Here is an 8,580-nt window from a genome sequence, read left to right on the forward strand (position 1 = left end):
GACAGATTACAATATCTTTAAGTGCTAAGATCCCTATATGGAAGAAAAGAATACAGGCTTTTGATTTTTGTACTTAACAACATTGCCATGTTACAAGTTCATGTTGAACTCACTGCTCTCTAAATCATCCTTTGCAAAGGGTTGCATCACCAAGTTTTGTTCTCTGCTTAGACAGTCCCATTTAATATCTTTGAATTTATTTATATGTATTTGAGAATACCATTCTCTATTTTTTTCCCTTCTTTTCTTCTTGAGTGTCCACACGGACCATTTTGGCCATGTCCATCTAAATTAGCTGTTTTTAAAGGTATTCACAACTCTTCTCAATACAGCCCTGCCTGCACATTTCATCACTTTGCAGCTGTTTTTCTCACACATCCATTTTATTGCAGCTGTAAAGGCAGTCACACAGCACAGCCCCTCTCCTTCCCCTATCTTGCTAATAGGATTTGCTGCTGATCTCCCTGGCATGCCAAGGTATCTGGGTTTATGTTTGAACAATGAAATTTCACGGATATATTTTCCTGAATTCATCCTCTTATTACAAACCCTGATTAAAGCCTTCTATTTCCAATCTTTTTCTTTTAACTTTTATTGTAAACTAAGCATTTAACCAGATTTGCAAAGGAATTATTTCTTCTCATAATAATGTATGAGAGAAAGGGACAAAAGAGAGTAAGGGTGAAAGGATACAAAACTAGGGATTACCCTCAAGTAGAGCAAAAAAAAATCTTGCATTAATTAATATATTTGCTATTGGGAAAGAAATTGATTGAGGATTATGATTATTTTAAAAATATAAAGTGAGAAATAGTGGTTAAATTTATATTTGGAGATTAAAGTAATTTGGTTAAATAATGTGATTTAATTTAGTTCTATGGAAAGTGAGAAGCTCATTTCCCACATGTGGGTTCTAGAACCTGGTGACTTTTCATCACCCCAGCTATTTTTTTCTCCTGTTTCCACTTTTTTCCACTTTATTCACTCTAGACCAAAAAAAAAAAAAAAAAAAAGAGAGAGAAAAAAAACCCCAAACAAACATAAATTTGCAAATACAAATTGGTGAAGAGATTATATTTTTATTTTAAAAAATTGAAGAAAAAATAACTGTTCAGGAAAATTTAAAAAATACAACAGGAGGAGTTCACGCAGAAAACGGAAGTTTTTTCTTTGTATTGTCATTAAATTTCTTAAAATGTAACTGGAAATAAAAGGGTAAGAGGAGGTTCAAATAAAGAGTTTCATATCAAATACTATTTTAATCTAATCTAATCTGTTATCTAACCTATCTAATTTTATCTCTTATCTAAATGATTATCTAATTTTCTTTATCTAAAGAAGATAAAGAAAATATTTAGGACTTTTATTGCAGGAATAAATCAGCTCAAGGTTGAAAACTTTTTACCTCATCTGTCCACAGAACCAAGATTTGTAAGGATTTTTCCTTTCTTCCATTTCCTTCCCACTCTCTCCCACAGCTGGGAAATCCAAGACCTATCCCAGGTGTTTGCCCTGTACATCTCTCAGTTACTTTCAACCTTTAAAAACAGAAAGCCAAACAGTGCAATGATTGTATTCTGGCAAAAGGCAATAGCCCAAACACTGTGCCTGACAGGTAACTCTGCCTGCAGAGCAAATCTCACACCAGAGAGTGTTTTTTACTGAAGATATTTGGCTAAAGCCTCTGGGCCTTGAGCACACCCATCTGAGGGCTCCAGGATGTGGATGGAGCAAGGTTTCGTTTCCTGCATTGTTCCTCTGCATTTGTAGCTTTTTGGTCCATCTCAGACTCAGGAAAATTTCAGTTGCCTTGAAAAGAGCTTGGTTTTTATTTTGAAGTTTCAGTTAATTTCATGCAAGAATGATTTTAGTCTTATGATCAAAACAAGTAATGTACTGTAGTATAACATAAATTGTCATGACTTAAATAGATTTAGACTTGACAGACTGTGTAGTATCCAAGTCATTCAAGTATAAAGCAATGAATGACATTATGCCTATCACAAGAAATGTGGCTGTCAACTGCAATTGCTTCTGTAGCACTTGGGGAACAAGGACAATTCAAATCTTCAAATCAAAAAGCATCTGCTTCTTATTGCTTTTCCCTCTCTAGTGTTAACCACTGAACTACTTCTATTACTAGCTTTTTTTGATATCCCTCTGTAACATTCATCATTTGCCTCAAAATGTGATATATATCATTGTATAATCAGAATGATAATTCCTATATATTTAGACTTGAATTTACATAGTGCACAATCGTAGGAGAAAATTCCTTGTAAAATCACAGCAGAATGAGCTGATAGGAGGGCAGACATCAGGCCTGTCATGAGTAGCAGTGAGAAGGAGAAAAGCCTGTGGGAGCTCAGCATTTCTGTCTCTGAACCCAAGCAGAAAAGTCATTAAGGAGAACAGTGTGTGTGACAGTGAGCTTATGAGGCACAGGGTGCTGCACACCCTTAAAATTGCAGGAAGCATCCTGAATTCTCAGTACAATGTTCCTCCTGGCAATAATGCCAGTGGAGACAGAGGGAGGATGTGGTGGAGATCAGTCTCTGCTCAGGCCTGTGCACATGTGAGAAGCTGCTCCTGACCTAATGAGATTCCTGTGCTTTAATAGCACTGCACAGCTGGGCTATGGGCCTGCAGGCCAGCTCTTGCTCAGTTCAAGTAGCTCTTGGAGAAGGGATTGGCTCCATCCAGGTCTTCTGGAGCAGCAGCTGTTCCTCCAGTAATTGGAATCACTCCCTGCCTGGCTTGTGCAGAGCCCAGCAGCAGCTGAGGCTGGCTCCTGGCCAGGGGAGCAGCGGCCAAGCCCTGCTCCACAAACCCTGTGTGCTGTGGGGAGAATGGGCCCATCCTAGACTTGGATTCTGCCCCTCTGCACGGTCTGAGTTAACATCTGCTGAGGCTTTATGCAGTGAGAGGGGCAGCAAGGATTTGTTGTTCTGTCCTGGTGTTCCATGTCCAGCTGTGCCTCCCTGCCAGTGCTCCTGTGTTGAACACTCAGTGAGCATCACCTCTGGCTGCAAGTGATGCACATGCCATTCCTGAAACTTTGGTGTGTGTTTATTTTGGATAACACCGTTTTTTCTTCTTCAATAGGCCATTTACCAGGCTGTAGCCTTGCCCCCCCCCCTTCACCCAAGGAACAATCTCTATCCTCTCAATGTGATTACAGCCCATTTCATTCCATAATAGGTTTCTTTTATTATTCCCTCAGGCATGTAAATCAAATTTTACTCAGTACCAAAATCTTTGTTCTACAAAGAATGCTGGCATCAAGTGCAGTGAAGGAATAGCTTTGCTATTGAATACAGTCTGTGTTAATAGCACTCCCCTATCTTTTCTACTTTGAAAGTAAACATCTGTCAAAGTTTATTTTCTCTGTCAGAAAGACAGGAGTGTCTTAAGGGAAAGCACACAATAAAAGCAGATAGATTATTCTGCAATTATACCTTTCTCTGTCTAAATGTTTAATTAGATAAGCTGCCACAGAGACAGCGATTACTTTGGCATCCATCTGTCCCACTTACCGAGGTTACAAATGCAGAGGAAGTCTTGGCAGATTTGATCACAGAAGCCACAGCAAAAGCAGGGAGCTGAAAGTCTCAAACAAGGAAATTTCAAACAACTTTCCAGCCCTGGGTAGCTCCTTCTGGTAGAAGCACTGCCAGTGGCTGATGTTGTGCTATCAGAGTTTGGGATGTACCAACCTTAGTGCACACCACAGAATCATGGAATGATTTGGGTTGGAAGGGACCTGAAAAATCATCCAGTTCCCCTGCCATGGACAGGGACACCTTCCACCAGACCAGGTTGCTCAAAGCCTCATCCAGCCTGGCCTTGAGCACTGTCAAGGATTGGGCAGCCACAACTTCTGAGGGCAATATGTTCCAGTGCCTCCCCCCCCTCACAGTAAAGGACTTCTGCTTAATTTCCTATGTGTAAATATAATACTTGAAGACAGCATCTTTGACCCCTCTGCAGTTACTGCTGCCAAATATGTTTTTGTGCTTGATTTCAAAAGTTCTGTGTGTCTACCACAATATTAGTTTGATTGCAGGTGTTTCAGCTGCAATGGTAACACAGGTTTTTGCAAGCCTTGTTTCATGCTGGGTTCAGAAAAAGCACAGAAGAGAAGACATGATTTCCATCACACAGACCCTGCAAGCTCAGGCAGTGCATAATATGATGAAGAGCATAAAAAGAGAATGAGGCATATAAACTTGTGAAAATTGCAGATTTTTGCCACTTGATATGTAAATCCAGCTCAAGATCATAAAGGCACAGAACTATTCAGATGTGGGGCTGGAAAGATTTTAACTCTAAATAACAGAGCTGCCCAGTCCTGTGGTTACCAAGGACTTCACTGTGCAGAAAGTGCTGCCTTGTGTTTTCTAAAACTGCAGTCAATAAATATTTAACTGCAAAGGCTCCATTATCATTAAAGCTCACAAGATCAAAAATATTTATTTGTGTGACACCTCATGAGGATGTTTTAGGGGTGGTATTAAGCCAATGTGAAGCCCACCTAGAAGATTTGAGCTTAGGTATAAAAGTCAATAATTTGAAATGGCATTTGTACGGTCAAACCTAAAGTAAGAGTCAATTTCAAATCAATAAATCTAAATTTAAATGTTTACCTGTGTATCCAAGCCTGCATTGCAAGCACAGGTCATGGAGATTTAGTCCATCCAGATAAGGACAGATTCAGATGCCTGTGAGTGATGAGATGAATCAAGTGCTGTGTGTTGGCATCCAAGACCTTATAACGTACTCTGAGTGTTCCTGCTGAGATCTACCACCAGAAAATTGCATTCCACACATAGTCCTATATACTATCTGGTCTTGGGTGTTATCTCATGCTCTTGGGGGCATCCCAAATGGAGAAAAGGAGTTTCCAGGGTATAATTAATATCCTTCCTTTTTGAAAAGGTCAGTGAGGTCTGAATAGTTTATATTATTTCTTGTTGTCCAAGTCACAAAGTGAAATAAAGCAATTGTGTAGGAAGAATCCCAGCTCATTACATGGTTATTTTGCATAACAGATTTTTCTTTTACACTCTTTTTGACTTTTTATTATTTATTCTTGTATCACCAAAAAACTGTTGCAGCTTTTGAAAATGTATTAAACAGAGCCTGTCAGTTGCTTTTAAAAGAGGTAAGAAATGCTGAAAAATAGTGGGGGACACTTGGCCTATGTCAAAAAGAAGAGACATTGAATAATGAGCTGGAAGGGGATGACATCTCACATTATTTTCTTTTCCTGGTTTGCCGGTTTTAGATTGTTGTTTAATAATTCTTTCAGTATTACGGAAGTCAGATATTTTATTTTTGGATGCTGTTTTGAAGCCATTTGGTGAAGGGTTTTTGCAGGAAAAATAGAGGGAAATATATGAGACATTCACAATGAAAGAATAAGGAATGCAAAATACAGCTGAGTTCAGTTTTGTTTGCAGACTTGAATCCAGGCCATGAGCACTCATAAATTTGCTAATAAACCTCATTCAGTTTATGTAGTGTTTCAAAACCAGTCTCATTTGTAGTTTCCACTAGTTTTAGTTTAATTATACTTTGGGGTACGTTTTGAACAAAAAATCAGGATGTGCAGTTGACATGCTATTATTTCTATTTGTTTAACATACCAAAATCAGATGCTGTTGTGTTTTTAGTTTCCATAATCTTTATCTGTATGTCCTCAGCGACAGCATAGGAAATTCAGAAATATAATCCTTTCTTTGAAATACTCATCACAGTTATGTTCCTTCATGCCATTACAGGGAAAAACCACTTTTTTTTTTTTTTTTTTTTTTTTTTAATCAGAGAGATGGAGAGATTAATGCTTCTGCATCATCTCCTTTTGCAGATGTTACTGAAACACTTTGTAAAAGACACATATCATTGTAAATCAATATTTGTGATTGCAGGGTAGAATGATCTGTTTCCAATGGCTGAGGAGCATCCAAATGTAGACACAATTACAAAACCATAATGTAGCTAACAAGCAAACATGCCCTCTAAAATGAGTATATTACTTGCCACAAATTAATTTACTGTGTTGTAAGAACACTATTGAAGTATTGGCCTATGTATTTCTCTTTTTGCTCTCCCCATAAAAACACACTCTACTACATTCATCTTCTTCAGCCTCATCATCCACAGCTAAACACTAATAATCTGTATCCACAATATCCCCAAACCCATTTTTTCTCTGAGTCTCTGTTCTTGACCTGTTTTTTCTCCATCAATACTATTATACCAGTATTTATATCCTCATGTCCCTCCCCCCAAAACTATGGATATTGTGATTTGAAACACTGGAATTCTACTGCTGGATAAAACCCAAGCATGTTCATAAGCCCTAAGCTTTAACAAGACAGAAGATGAACCATAAATTGTGCACCACTCACAGGCCCAAGACAGTCTGGTTCCAATCACCTGTAGTGGTTGCTATAACAATAATTCTGTAGATGAGCTCACAGAGTCACACTCTGGGGAGATACAGGACTTATTTTTTTTTCCAAAAATACTAAGCATTCGTAAGCAATAGCCTCCATAAGAGCAGCAAAGCACTTCAGAATGAACCATCAGGTTCCATGATGTGATAAATGCCAACCAGAAGTACCAAGAAAAAAATATTAATTTTTGTGATCTGTTTTCTTGTAGAGAGCATCTGAAGACAACAATCTCAACTAGAAAAAATACTTGTTTGCATTAGAATCTGCCTGCAAAATGGTCCTAAAATAGCTGCTTAGAAAAAAAATGCTTCTTCCAACCAGGGAAAATATTTTACCAACATATTATGCAATTCTCATGTATGTGATTCTCTCATGAGCTGATTTTAAATTATTCTGTGCTTTAATTGACATGATGCATGTATGAATTTATGTATTCAGATATTACATATGGCCAATTTTACTGTGTTCTCACTGTTCTGACTGTTGCTAGTACTCAGGATTTTGTCTATTTGCTTAACACGAGAAAGAAGAAAATGCTTTCTTTTCAGCTCTGTACAGGTCAAAGTAAGTTTAGAACATTTAAATTCAATTTTTCAGGAAAAATCAAAGCAATTTTTCAGTTTGAATTGTTTGTTAAATGTGACTGTTTCATTTTAATGAAACCAATGCAGTTGAGATACTGAAATGAAAAAGTGAAATACAAGGAAAAAACAAAACAAATCCAAACCAACAAATCAAACCAAGAAACTTAATGGAACATTTGAAATTAATTACATTTAAGATCTAAAAACTAGGACGTTCTGCTTAGGAAATTTTAGCATACTTTTGTTAAAATGTAGCTCAATTAACTATATCTCATCTGTTTAAAGCTGTTACTAAAATCTTGATCCTTATTAATTCTCACTGGGATGACCTGAGTTTGGAAGAGTATTATAGAAAAGAGTCTATTTTTGCAGTGCTCCTATGACCTTTCTTTATATTCTCTATAGATATCTGCTGTTAGTGGCTGCTGGAAGCAGGACAGTGGAGAAAATGGATTTTCTTTGTTTTTTAATCTGATATCGTGTCTTTCCTGGTCTTAACTTAACTAGCAAGAACAGACATCTTTGAGATTTAACATATTGAGCAATGAATATTATTAAAAAGAAAAAATATGGGTTCATTGGTGATATTTGCAGTGACTGAGCAAAGCACCATATTGCATCAGTGCCTGTGCAGAAAACCTCATTTTCTCTCTAAGGCCCATTTGCTCTGACAGGGAATACACTTCTATTTGACCATAAAAACCTGGTTTTGGGTGGTTGGAGTCTAGCTTGTTCACAGACATGCACACAAAGCATTTGGAAGTGGTTTGTCTGGAGTCACAAATACGAGCCATGCCCTGGTTTATGGCATTCCTGGCTACTTCTGAAGCAGTACCTGAGTCAAATCCTCTCAAGGATTTGCAGCTGGGAGACAGCTCAGCTTCACACGGGGATCCAAATTTTCTTTCCTGAGTTTTACCCTTGTTTTGTCCAGCAGAAGTCTCAGTTGGAAAAGAACAGAAAAGGGGGATCAAATCTGTCAACAGGGAAAAATGTTCTTCCATGTTATTCCCACTTGTAGCCTATTCTTCCAGATCTCTCCAGAGAAAGACCCTTTTCTTTCATTCCGCAAACTCTGCCATTGGATCCAGCTCTCTGGCCAGCTAGGCATGTCAGAGCAGCAGCTTCATGATCCTGCAAAGGACTCTGAACAGGGCACAGAGGACACAGAGTACAGCTGCTTTAGCATGAGTGCCTCTGGAGAAAATATCTTGGATTTCTGAGACAGCTCCATGTTGCTGATAGATGTGACCCAGGAGCTCTGAGCTATCCAGCCAGAGCAGCAGCTCTCCTGGGCTCTCCTGTGATCCCAAACACCAGGGGGAGAGAAAATATCAAGTCACTGTTTCTCTTGATTTAATGCTCTTGTGCTTTTGCTGTCTCTCTGGGACTTGCACCTTGATTTTTCTTTCTTTGCTTACACCCAGTCTTGCAGAACACTTGTTCAAGTGATGCATCTGCCTGACCTTATTGATTCCTCTGAACTGCAGGAGATGAAGGGAAGGGATATTTTTGCCCTGCGCCACTTAGCCAGA

This window comes from Melospiza georgiana, chromosome 1 (assembly GCF_028018845.1).
Source record: "Melospiza georgiana isolate bMelGeo1 chromosome 1, bMelGeo1.pri, whole genome shotgun sequence".
Taxonomy (NCBI): Eukaryota; Metazoa; Chordata; class Aves; order Passeriformes; family Passerellidae; genus Melospiza; species Melospiza georgiana.